This window comes from Stegostoma tigrinum, chromosome 19 (genome assembly GCF_030684315.1).
Source record: "Stegostoma tigrinum isolate sSteTig4 chromosome 19, sSteTig4.hap1, whole genome shotgun sequence".
In the NCBI taxonomy this organism is placed as follows: domain Eukaryota; kingdom Metazoa; phylum Chordata; class Chondrichthyes; order Orectolobiformes; family Stegostomatidae; genus Stegostoma; species Stegostoma tigrinum.
The window spans coordinates 22,797,415-22,811,482 of NC_081372.1; positions in this window are offsets into that span (position 1 = coordinate 22,797,415).

Genomic DNA, 14,068 nt, shown 5'->3' on the forward strand with positions numbered 1-14,068 from the left:
TACCCTGAGAAACTCCTGCAGAGATAACCTGGAGCTGAGATGATTGATTGCCCACAACCATGACCGTCTTGCTATGTATCAGGTATGACCCTAACCACTGGAGTGTTTGTCCCCTGATACACATTGATTCCAGAGATAGAAGGAACTGCAGATGCTGGAGTATCTGAGATAACAAGGTGTAGAGCTACATGAACACAGCACACCAAGCAGTATTAGAGGAACAGGAAAGCTGACATTTCGGGCCTAGACCCATTTCTGAAGAAAGGTCTAGGCCCGAAACGTCAGCTTTCCTTATCCTATGATGCTGCTTGGCCTGCTGTGTTCATCCAGCTCTATACCCTGTTAGCACACATTGATTCCAGTTTTGCTAGGGCTCCTTGATGCCACACTCAGTTGTTTGCAGCTTTGATGTTAAGGGCTGTCATTCGCACCTCACCTCTAGAATTCAGCTGTTTTGTCCATGTTTGAACCAAGCCTGCAATGAGATCAGGAGCTGATTGGTCCTGGTGGAACCCAAACTGGACATTGCTGAGCAGGTTATTTCTGATCAGGTGCTGCTTGATAGCACTGTTGTTGACACCTTCCATCACTTTACTGATGTTTGAGAGGAGACTGGTGGTGCCGTAATTGGCCAGGTTGGGTTTGTCCTGCTTTTTGTGTGCAGGACATACTTGGGCAATTTTCCACATTGTCGGGTAGGTGCCAGTGTTGTAACTGTACTGGAACAGCTTGGCTAGGGCAGCGTCAAGTTCTGGAGCACAAGTCTTCAGTACAATTGCCAGAATGTTGTCAGGTCCTGTAGCCTTTGCAGTATCCAGTGCCTCCAACTGTTTCGTGATATCACATGGAGTGAATCGAATTGGCTGCAGACTGGTATCTGTGATGCTGGGGACCACTGAAAGAAGTTGAGATGGAACATCCCCTCAGCCCTTCTGGCTGAAGGTTGCTGCAAATGCTTCAGCCTTATTCTTTGCACTGATGCGCTGGGCTCTTCCATCATTGAGGATGGGGATATTTGTGGAGCCTCCTCCTCCAGTGAATTGTTTAGTCACCCACCACCATTCACGACTAGATGTGGCAGGACTGCAGAGCTTAGATCTGATCCACTGGTTGTGCGGTCACTTAGCTCTGTCTATCACTGGCTGCTTTCACTGTTTGGTGTGCAAGTCGGCCTGTTTTGGTGGCTTCATCAGGTTGACATTTCCTTTTCGGGTATGCCTGGTGCTGCTCCTGGCATGCCCTCCTGCACACTCCATTTGATGTAGATAAAGTTACAATGAGGGTACGTTTAGGAGACAGTGATCATTTGTATCGTAAGATTTGGGTTGACAATGAAGAACAATGTCAGTCCCCCAAGTAAGAAAAATCGAATGCCACACAGCTGACATTCAATGGGCATTGAAGTCCTATTCCATGGGAGCTGGGCTGGATAGATTGGAACAAAGGGTTCTTGGGAAATGTTGCTACTGAGCAATGGGCTACCTTCAAAGAGAAGACAATTCAGGCACGGTCAAGATATATTCTTCAAATGAAAGGTCAGATAATCAAATCCAGAGCTCCCTAAATGACAATGCTGATAGATATTTAAGAACAGAAGAAAAAGTGCACTTATGGCAGGTGTCAGGTAGAAAATGCAATTGACAAGCACGAAGAATACAAAAGGTTCAGGTAGGTTTTGGATGTTGAAAAGTATAGTGGAGAAACAATGATGGAAAAGGGCTGGCAGCCAACCTGAAAGGGAATTCCCAAGTCTTCAGTGGGCATGTAAAACTAAGAGTGGTAAGAAGAGGAGTAGCCTGATTAGGGACCAGAAAGGGAATCCAAACATAGAGGCAGGAAACATGACTGAAGTATTTAATATAACAAAGTTTGGAGCTGGATGAACACAGCAGGCCAAGCAGCATCTCAGAAGCACAAAAGCTGACATTTCGGGCCTAGACCCTTCATCAGAGAGGGTCTAGGCCCGAGACGTCAGCTTTTGTGCTCCTGAGATGCTGCTTGGCCTGCTGTGTTCATCCTGCTCCAAACTTTGTCATCTTAGATTCTCCAGCATCTGCAGTTCCCATTATCTCTGAAGTATTTAATAAATATTTTGCCTCTGTCTCTTCCAAGGAGGTGGATGCTACCAAGGCCATGTTGACAGAAGAGGAAACTCTCTCACTAGAACGGTTCAAATTGATTAGGAAAATGCATTGGATGGACTGTATATACTTAAATTTGATAAAGGACCAGGGCTGGATGAGATGTCTCAAATGATATTGAAAGAAGTAAGAGTGGTCATTGCAAACATACTGACCGTAGTCTTTGTCTTCTGTAGAGTCAGAGTTTGGGCGAGAAGACTTGAGAATTGCAAACATCATGACCTTGTTCTAAAAACTTGTTGCAAGAATCAGCCCTGCAATTACAGATTAACTTTGTTTAACTTCAATGATGAAGAAGCTTGTAGAAACAATTATTTGGAATGGAAGTAATAGTCACATGGAAAAAAGTGGGCTAGTTATGAAGAGCAGCATGGAAGTGTAAAATGGAAGTCATGTTCACCTAATTCGTTGGAGTTTTTGAAGAGGGAACAGAAAGTTTTGATAAGGGTCGTGCATCTGATGTTGATTTCAATACAGTGCCATACGACAGACTTGCTAGAAAAGTGATAGCTCATGGAATGAAAGGGAGAGTGATAGGAATCAGAGTCATGGACAATGGATATTTTCAGGAGGAAGGTTTGTAATGAAGTTCCCCAGAGTTTCAGCTTTGAAGGGACATTGCTTTCCTGATGTATGATAATAATCTAGAGCTTGGTGTGCAGAGACAATTTCAAAGTTTGGGAATAATATGAAACTTGGAAGCATTATAAACTGTTGAAGGAAAATATTAAGCATCAAGTGGACATGGACAAGTTGGTGGAGTGGGTGGATAGTGGCAGATAAAGTTCAGTGCAGAAAGGTGTGAAATGATACATTTTGGTAGAAAGAAAGAATCAACGGTATAAAATGATACCACAATTCTAAAGAGGATCTGGGTGTATATGTGCACAGATAATTGAAGGTGACAGGACAGGTGGGTCTGTGCATCCCTAATCCCGTGAGTGAGCCACTGTCTGTTGAACAACGCCATTGCACTAAGTCTATTGGTAGGGCTAATATATGGGGGCATACATAGGCACCAGTCAGGTGTCTGGGTATGTCCTACCAGGGACAATCCAATCATCTTAATTGAGGGGTTGGGCTAAGGTCAGACTACGAATCTGTCTGTTGATCTCATATACATGGATCCGGGTGGGAAGGGTAATTAGATGCAACCAGGTTGTCTTGGGATATGTGGAAGTGTGAATTCTTTGGGGGTGATGCGATGGTTTACTAGAAAGGGGATACATAATGTCAGTGAGTCTCGAAATATCAGGCTAAGCCGAGAGCCGCTGGAGTAGAAATGCTCACTGTTGTCTCCCATCATGCTGGAAATTGAAAATGTGCAATGGGAAGAAAATGGCCGTGACCACACAGAGTGAGTGGGCTACGTGATTTGGCCTATCAGGGAGGGGTAGCAGGAGACTGTTCAGTGGGCTTTTTAATGTGAGTCAAATGAAGCTGACCCTCACTGAAGGTGGCACCACAGTGGCACAGCAATTGATGGATAACTGTTTGGCTGCTACATGTTTGCACACAAAGGAACCAAGAATTAGGGTCATCACCCAGGAAGGCTAAAGGTGCCAAGAGTACTCAAGCCTAATGCACACACTGTTCCCTCTGATTGTAGCACATTTCCTGGGGAGGCGATGGCCTAGTGGTATTATCACTGGACTGTTGTTCCAGAGACCCAGATAATTTTCTGGGGACCCAGGTTCAAATCCCTCAATGGCAGATGGAGGAATTTGAATTCAATAAATATCTGGAATTAACAATCTGATGATGACTGTGAATCCATTGTTGATTGTTGTAAAAAACAATATCTGCATCACTAATGTCCTTTAGGGAAGGTAACTGCCATCCTTACCTGGTCTGGCCTACATGTGACTCCAGACCCACAGCAATGTGTTTGACTCTGCACTGCCTGCAGGGCAATTTCGGATGGGCAATAAATGCTGCCTATCCAGCAATGCCCTCATCCCGTGAATGAATTTTTTAAAAAAAGACTCAGCAGCTGTGCATGCAAATTTTAATCCAAGAAGCCTTTTATTTGGCCATGAACTGGTGCAGGATGGTGTGAAAGTACATTGAGGACCTACACAGTGAGACTCAAAAGTAGATACATGAAAGTTATATTCAATATGATTTATGTACAGATTTGGAAAACATGATAGCCTTCTTTGGCCATGTCACCAAAGTCCCATTTTCTTCTCCTTCTCCCTCCCACTACACTCTAAGAGCAATCTGTTCCACAGCAGGGATGGAGAGACTTGCTTGGGTGTTCAGGCTGTTGGTTCTGGAGCCTTGGTGAGGCTACCCTGGAGGTGCATGTGTCTAGATGGGCCAGATATGCCAAGGGTCTTATTCCAAGAGGCTAGTAGACTGTCCTCAGCTGAACTTGTCAGAGGAGGGCAGGAAGAATAGAGATAGAAGTTCTGTCCATCTGCATTTTGCCCTGAATGGAAACTGCCAAGGGGCATGTGTGTGATTCCATGTCTAGCTTGGGTACTTCCTGACACTGCTCTGCTGTCTTATGTTCTTTTGGGGTGGGGACACCTGGATTAAAGTTGAGGATCCCCATCCCCCTGTCACTAGCTTTCAGCCCTGGGAGCCAATGGCTGGAGTGATGGAATGTATTGGCTCTGGGCCTTGCTCCCAGTGACAGCTGCCAATCTGTCCATGGAGGCAAACAATCAGTGTAACTGGACACACCGTAGTAATGCAGCTTCTGGGCAACAAAGGGCCATTGCATCCCAGGTGCTTGGCTGTCACTACTGTTCCTCCTGTGCACTCTGATAAAGTCCCTGATTGCTGATACCACAGGGTCATCTGCCTGGCACTGAGGGGTGTCTGATCTCCTGCAATCCTTGTGCCAGCGGCTTGGGCAGTTTCTCCCTTGGCCATGTGCAGAGCTGTCACAGCGAAGTGCTCACCAGATAGCGGGCGCACACTCTCTCACCTTGGTTCTCACCGAGGAGTCGGGATCTGGGTTAGTGAGGGTGCAGGAGGCAGCCATGCTGATCCTTCCTCTGAGGCTTGGGTGACCTTATCCTAGATAGTCAGGGATGAGGCCTCTGGTGGAGCTAGGTGCTTCTCCATGTGGTTTGACGACAACCTAATGGAACCTGAAAGATAAACGAGAGACAAAGTGTCATAAATAATGATTAGAAGCACTGTGCAATGATTGAAAGTGTTACTGCAAGAGCGGCAGTGGCATGCAGAGTGGTCCTTAATCGTTTGGTGGGGCATGGTTGTTTTTGCAACCCCTCAGGAGCAATTCCAGTATTCCGTTGTGAGGGACTAAATTTTCTCTTTGTTAAGGGGCAAGGGAACCTGATGTCAGGCACACCTCCGCACACCCAACTTCTCTCTGCCCTGTTACAGGCTGCCTTCTCCTACAATGAGAAAAAGAGTAGGAGTGAGTGTAATGACAGTGGGTGGCACAGCTGATAGAGCTGGTTCATGCATGGAAAAGGTGGTGAGATAACTGACAGACTGAAGAAGCAGCACAGAAGGCATGTAGGATTAGTGGGATGGGAGTCTGAGGGATGACAGCAGGTAAGAAGAATGTTGCTGGTAATATTGAGAATGGTACAGCATGAACCTTGGTGGGAGATGGGTGCAATGGCAGAGGTACAGTAAATATAAGTTAGCAGAGAGAAGAGTGTGGCATTTACCGTGGAAAAGTAGAGAAGGCTATTGGCATGACGAGAACATGGTTGTTCCACCCATGGACATAGCACCACCACTAGGCAGTAACCTGGGATCAGGTTGCCAGTTTCTGATGATGTGGCTTTCTGTGGCGGTCCTCATAGAAGGGCACTCCTCTCTGTACTACACCCTCGACCAGGATCTCCAAGTTCCCATCAGAGAATGGTAGTGCCAACTTCCCTTCTCCAATCTGTTTAGATTCTGCCCATCACTGAGCAAGGCAGTTTTAGATGCCAGTGCTTATCTAGGAGCAAGGTGGCCTATTAAAGAAAGCATGGGTGTAAGGAATGCTGTGTTTTTGGCAGATATCCAGTGAGACGCGAGTTGTTCTCAGAATAGCTAGTGTTAGGATAGGGGTCAGAATTGAATTTGACAGAAGTCATCGGGGCATGGTAGACAATAATGTGGTATTTCCAGTAAGATACGGTGAGAGAACTCAATCGACCTCAACGTACAAACCCTCCAAAAACCATGATGCATCTTAGACGTGGCCAAATATTGTAAGCTTCAACCCTGTATCTTTGCTGAGAAGTATGAAATGTCCGCCACTGCCTCTCATCTGTTTTACCTTTCCACCTATTTTCCTTCCAGTTTAGCCAGCTGTGTCTTCATACAACGTAGCCTTGAATTAAATTTAGACACATATTTCTCACCCCCAGACTGAATGTGGACTTATTTTATGATCATTCTCATCATGAGAATCCTTCACTATGAGGAAATTAACAAACCTTGCCTCATTACAAATTGCTAGGTCAAAAATAGTCTTGTCCTTGTTAGGTTCCAGAACGTATTGTTCTAAGAAATTGACTTGAATACACTGTGACCTTATCCCCTGGCTACCTTTGCCAATGTGATTTGCTCAACCCATATGAAGGCTAAAGTCTTCCACTACTATTCTAGTACCTTTCTGACAAGTGTCTTTTATTTCTTTTTGTTACTTTGCCAACAGTGTAGCTACTGTCAGGGAGCCTATAGCTACTCGCACTAGTGACTTCATTCCTTGCATTATCTAAAGGCTCCTCAGGTCAGTGATAATTTCCAAAAACTAAAACAAAATAGGATTACTAAGTTAAATTACATGATGAGGAATAACAGCAGTTTCAGAAAGAGCAAATCATTTTGTATATGTTTGAATGTCAAATTTAAAAGCTTTAACAGCAATTTTCCACTTTTACTCTCACTCCCTCAATAGCTTGTGCACTAAAAAAACATGGGTTTACACTTAGGAGACAGTTTTGATAATTTACATCATGATATAAATTTTTCAAAGGTCATTTACTCAGCACAAACTGAAAATTTATTAAAGAATTACTGATGTTAATCAGGCAAGACTGTTGTATCCACCCTGCATTGTATCCACCTCCTTCTCTTTGATCCATTATCTCTCTCCTTCAAATACATGATTACTACTCTTGTACCTATCAAACCTGTACTGGGTTAAGTAACCTTTGTCTCAACATATACCTCTACATTAACTGCATAAAGATATCTAAGGTTCAGCTGAATTACCATTGTTGGGAGGGTCAAGGTCATGAATGAGGGTGGGTAGACAGGGTCATATGTTCTCCATTTCTAAATCATGTAAACGTAATCCATAAGGAGGCTACTGAACCCACTATTCTTGTGTCAGCTCTTTAAAAGAGCTGTCTTTTGGCAACACTTCTTTACTCTGTCATCACATACATGTGCTATATAGATGTATGCATATGTAAAAATATGTAGTAATGTAGCCTATGTAGAAATAGCTTATTTTGTAGCGCATAAAACCTTTTGTTTATTTTACAGCCTTTACTGCCACAGTGAATAATTATTTGCAATTTGTTTAATGCTTGAAAAGTTGTAGCCATTGGTTAATACCAATAAAAATCACAAATGGAAAACATCTGCACTACTGATGTCAGGCTTTGTCAGATATTATGCAAAACTCAAAACACATGTGAACCTTTAGTCCTGAGGAGAATAGCTCCAATTATCCCAAATTTAACTGCAACATAATAATAACAGACACATTCCTTATCGATGATGGGTTTATTCTGTTGCTTCGCAAAATTTTTCCACGCTCTCAGAACTTTTCAGCTTTATTTAGACAGTGCTGTAAACCAAATATATCCTCCAAAGTTTAGATTCTTTCCAGCCGTTCTTTTAAAACTTCCCTCCTGTCTGATTATCCGATCTTCAACAAACCCCAATTGTTAGAGGCTAACATATTTTTTGGTTAAGTTCGAGGTTTTTTTTGTGGGAGTTATTGCCGATAGGACTGGCAAGTTCTCTTACTAAACCATTCATTAATTACTTATCATCCCCCTAGGTGTCTCTCACATTTGATTTCCACACCATCTTACCAAGCAATGTTCACTGAATAATTCACCACTCAGTGGATATTCATTGAAACATTGACATGTCTTGCACTTGTGCCAACTTTAAATGCGTGATGTGCCCTTGGCAAGCAATGTTGGCCCAGAGCAGCCCTGGACTGATTTGACATTTGCCCTGGACATGGCAGACAAGGGATAATTGGTTCCCTGCTTTCTGGACTGAGTCCTAGAGGCCCTTCTGAAAGGGGTGGTGCTGATGCAGGACTTCCTCTCTCATACCCAGCAGTGCAGACCACAACACCAATCCATGCTAGTCAGCTCTGAGATTCTCAACCAGTTAAAGTAGTTTCAGCTCTCTGGATGAATGCATAATAATGTAGGAAGCAGGTCAATGCCCTTCTCTATCTGGATGGATCCAGCTCCACACCTTGTTATCTCAGTCACTCTGTCTGTGCTCAATTCTCACCAAAGCTCATGCTCTACCACCTGAAGAATGAGAAAGACTCTGAGAGCCTGTGTCTTCAAATAAACTTGTACTATAGCCTGGTGCCGTGTGATTTTTGACTTTGTCCACCCCAGTCCAACTACGGCACCTTCGCTACATAACTCTCTCTATTACCTGCAACAGCTTCCCAACTCGCTGTTACCCACTCCAGTCCCTGACAGCATTAACCCTTCATACCCTCTATGATGCCTACTCACTCACGCAGGCCACCTCCTCATCCGCACCAAAAATAATAGCTATGCCATGCACTTTCATCTTTTGTAATTCCTGTCCCTCTCTCCTACTATGATGGAAGACTGATGCTGAGTGGTGCACTGCCCACTATCACGTCTTATGAGGAGGGGTTCCTGACTTTAAGCACTCTGTATAGGGCCTGGACACTTATCAGAGGCTGCCCTTGACTTATTGTGCTGGGAGCCCTTCAGTGAAGACTCTTCCCCTTGGCTTGACTGAGGCTTGCTGACAACTACAAGTTTCTTGATTTTTATTTGTGTCTGCATTAAATGGCACAGCAAGACAGCAATAATATGAGGCTGGTATCTCTGGCTGTGGAGACAAAACTACCTGCAAAATTAAAGCTTCGTACTGGAGATTGAGCACAGGACGACTGGGAGAACAAGAAGCCTGCTGTTGTTTTGAAATAGGCCGCTGTGAGTTAATGATCACAAATGTCCAATGTCCGTTGTCTTCTGAGAACAAAGAGGAAAACTTCTGTCCTCGGGGGTTGACAACTGAAGTGATTTATTTTTTGATTCTTTAAGAAATCTAAGTGCATGATTCATCTCTTGTAATCACCTTTTCTTGTGTGTGAGTGCCTTGTGTGAATGATCGTGTGGGCGTTGTTACATTTACATTTTGGATGTTGAGAAAATACATATTTATTCCTTATTTAAATTTTAAGCCACGAGAAATCCTGCTTTGTCTCTGTTTTTGAAAGTCACAGTGTTGAAGGTGTTGAAACAGCTCTTAAAAACACATCTTCTCGCAATCAATGAAGAGGTGGGAAATGGTGAAAGTGATCCTACTTTTCTCCACAGTCTGTAACAGCATTCATATTTCAATCAATGCTTAATCAGTGTGGTCAGTTAATGTGTTCAAAATCATTAGGTTTTGATAGAATGTGGGAAACTGTTTCCACTGATGAATGGGATCGAGTACATGAGAAAGAAGGTGTGCTGAACTTGTTAAACCTCATCCGGAGTATTGTGCACAGTACTGGGCACCATACCATAGGAAAGATGTGAAGACATTGAAGGGAGTGTAGAAGAGGTTTATGAGAATAGTTCCAGGCATGAAATATTTCAATTAAGAGAATAGATTGGAAAGTTTGTAACTGTTTTACCTGGAGAGAAGTAAGCTCAGAGGAGATCTGAAAGAGTTTTGCAAAACCTAGCTTGATAGTGTAGATAGGGAGAAACTGTTCTCACTCATCAAAGGGTCAAGAATGCCAGGCCACAGATTGAAAGATTGCAAAAGAAACAAATGTGATGTGAGAAAACCAATCTTTTCTCACAGAGTGGTTAGATTCTGGAATGCACTGCCCAGAAGTGTGTTGGCAGCAGGTTCAACTGAGCCAATCAAGGAGGCCATTTGATGATTATTATTTAATATGTACAGGAGTATTAGGGCAAAGGCAGGACAGTGGCTTAAAGTTTTGATGCTTATTTTGTTGTTGATTGAGTTATCGTTGTGACATGAATCAGGATACAGTGAAAAGAGTTGTTTGGAGAGCTGCTGTAGACACGATGGACGGCATGGGGTTTCCTCTGCACTGTAACACTTCTGTAATTCTGTAACATCAATCCAACTCACTGTTACCCACCTCAGATTTAAAAGTAGCAAAGGGGCGGCATTTTTGCTCTTTACATGGGGACTTGTAACTGTGTTTAGAATACATTGTTTGAACAGAGTGATTATCAACAAAACGAAAGTGGCTCCCATCTATGCAGGGCCAGGCAGGTTCAGGTTGAAGGTGAGATGGTGGTGGAGGCTGGTGTTGACAAGGTGGAGCTTCCTGTCTGATGGGGGTCCGTAGAGGAGGTCTGCCCGGCTACCATTCTTCCATATCACTTGCTTCTCTGCTGCCTCGTCAGTTTGCCTTGCCTGACTATCATGGTGCCTCAGGTTGGGGCCCTAGCTTCCTGGACTTGGAAGGCTGTGCCCAGGGGTCAGGGTTATGTCTCTTCTCCAGCTGCTGTCCACTCTTGTTGTCACTGTTCCAAAAGGATTCCTCCTGAGTTGTGTTGCTAATCATGGAGAGCCATTGGAATATGGCCATTGCTTGAGTTTACTGCTATAGTTGCCTTTTGAAGCCCTAGCTTTCTGATTTCCGCAATTGTCACCTAATGTGGGACATAATTCAGACTGCCAAGACCCGAATCCGTCTTCCTTTGATTTTATATACTTCCAGCAGCACTTTCTTCAAGACTGGCTGCTGTTTTCTGTCACTTCTGAATACTATCAGGTTCTTCTTCACACATATACACTTTTCTAATTGCAGCATTCACAGTCTTGTTTGAAAGGGCGGTATAGCAGATTCAATAGTAACTTCTGAACAGGAATTGAGAAGGATATATTTGCAGGTCTTGAAGTGGGACTAATTGTGCAGCTCTGTCAAAATGACACAATGCGTTGAATGATGCCTTCCTTTGCTGTAAATTTCTAAGATTCTAACTTCTTTTCTTCTGTTGGTTCTGGGATAGGAACTGCAGATCGAGTCTATATACTGCTGATATTCTGAAAGTGACTGTAAATCAACGCAACATGACAAAGATATATTAGGATGTCTAAGCAAAATTCTGTATGTAGTGTACACATTGTACAAAGAGAAAATATACAATTTAGTCTGAAGTAAGTTGGAAAATACCTGTACTTGGAATTGAAATACAGTATCTGCTGTGTATTTTCACTCATGCTGAGCCATAAATAAGACTGCAACTCTAAAGTGGTGGGACTAATCCAAGGTAAATATTTTGGAGCCAAACATGAAATGTGATTAGCTCCTAAATCACTGCATATTTCATTCTGGAGCCAAACTTGGTACTTGACTCCAGTCATGGTTTAATTCACCAACAGTGGAAAAGCTAGGGTCACTAAAACTTCAAAGCAGGTTCACAGTGAAGTGTTTGTTTCTTCCAGAGAAATTAAATCTAATTTGGGGAAGTATGTCAAGAATTTTAAATCAAGATTTTCAAACTGCATGTGCACATTTGCAAGGGCCAGAACCTTGGATATGGAATACAAAGACAGCCAGCAATCCAATACAGTTAAGAGAAACACAGATTATTCAAGTACTGACACATGCATCACTTTCATGAGACAATGATTAGATCATTTCAATATGGTGGAATTCAAAGAAAGGATGTTTGGATGAATGGGATTTCTGACTATTGGTATTGGTACAAGCTAACTTTCCAGGATCATGTTATTCTTTCTTTTGCAAGTGGATGGCTGCTATTAACACTGTTTCGGTTTAGGATATAGTGGTGTGGATTGAGGTAAAGTGGGCAGAAATGGGTAGAGTTGGTGCAGAGGTGGATTCTGAAGCTGCTGCACATACCTTTCAAATTTTGTGCACAATTTGAAGTACAATTTCAAACTGTAAGCTGCAAAATTATTGACTTTATTGGAGGAACTACTGGCTTAAATAAGACAGAATCTTTTCCAAAACAACAGTCGCCCAAAAGAAGTGTTCAGGCATGTGAAAGGATATAGCCAAGTCTGTTTCTGCGACCACCAGCAGAATGCAAAAAGAAATGTTGTTACCTCACCGGAGTATATGAGGTTAGAGAAAGTGCTGATAAAGAAGGCAGTGTGAAAAGCATGATTGTAATTACAAGCACTTGGCTTTTCAAGAATTAAATTGCTTCACCATCTTATCATCAATATGAAGCACTGCAAGATACTCCACATCACTTTGTTCACTTCCAACTGTGTTTCCTGCAAAAGCTTTTCGTAAATGAATGCACTGAAAGTCTCTCAATTGTACTTGCCTATTCTCAGACCTGTTGTGGTTTGATTGCTACTAGCTGCGGGGGATTGCATGTCGTGACAACCAGAGGACATTCTACTGTTTGCTGTTTAATTGAAGGAGAAAATAGCATATAATTTAAAACGGAGGACTGGAACAGATAGCAGCTTCCAGTAAGTGAACTCTCATTTCTAATGAGGAGAAAAGTCTCAAGCTTCAAACAGACAGAGTGATATGGGGAAGTAAAACAGCAAGCCCCCAACACCTAATCTTCACCATGGACGTCCAGTCCCTATACACCTGCATTCCGCATGCAGATGGCCTCAAGGCCCTCTGCTTCTTCCTGTCCCGCAGGCCCGACCAGTCCCCCTCCACCGACACCCTCATCCGCCTAGCTGAACTCATCCTCACACTCAACAACTTCTCTTTTGACTCCTCCCACTTCCTACAGACTAAGGGGGTGGCCATGGGCACCCGCATGGGCCCCAGCTATGCCTGCCTCTTTGTAGGTTACGTGGAACAGTCCCTCTTCCGCACCTACACAGGCCCCAAACCCCACCTCTTCCTCCAGTACATTGATGACTGTATCGGCGCCGCCTCTTGCTCCCCAGAGGAGCTCGAACAGTTCATCCACTTCACCAACACCTTCCACCCCAACCTTCAGTTCACCTGGGCCATCTCCAGCACATCCCTCACCTTCCTGGACCTCTCAGTCTCCATCTCAGGCAACCAGCTTGCAACTGATGTCCATTTCAAGCCCACCGACTCCCACAGCTACCTAGAATACACCTCCTCCCACCCACCCTCCTGCAAAAATTCCATCCCCTATTCCCAATTCCTCCGCCTCCGCCGCATCTGCTCCCACGATAAGACGTTACACTCCCGCACATCCCAGATGTCCAAGTTCTTCAAGGACCGCAACTTTCCCCCCACAGTGATCAAGAATGCCCTTGACCGTGTCTCCCGCATTTCCCGCAACTGATCCGTCACACCCCGCCCACGCCACAACAGCCCTAAGAGGATCCCCCTCATTCTCACACACCACCCCACCAACCTCCGGATACAACGCATCATCCTCCGACACATCCGCCATCTACAATCCGACCACACCACCCAAGACATTTTTCCATCCCCACCCCTGTCTGCTTTCCGGAGAGACCACTCCCTCCGTGACTCCCTTGTACGCTCCACACTGCCCTCCAACCCCACCACACCCGGCACCTTCCCCTGCAACCGCAGGAAATGCTACACTTGCCCCCACACCTCCTCCCTCACCCCTATCCCAGGCCCCAAGATGGCTTTCTATGTTAAGCAGAGGTTCACCTGCACATCTGCCAATGTGGTATACTGCATCCACTGTACCTGGTGTGGCTTCCTCTGCATTGGGGAAACCAAGCGGAGGGTTGGGGACCGCTTTGCAGAACACCTCCGCTCAGTTCGCAACAAA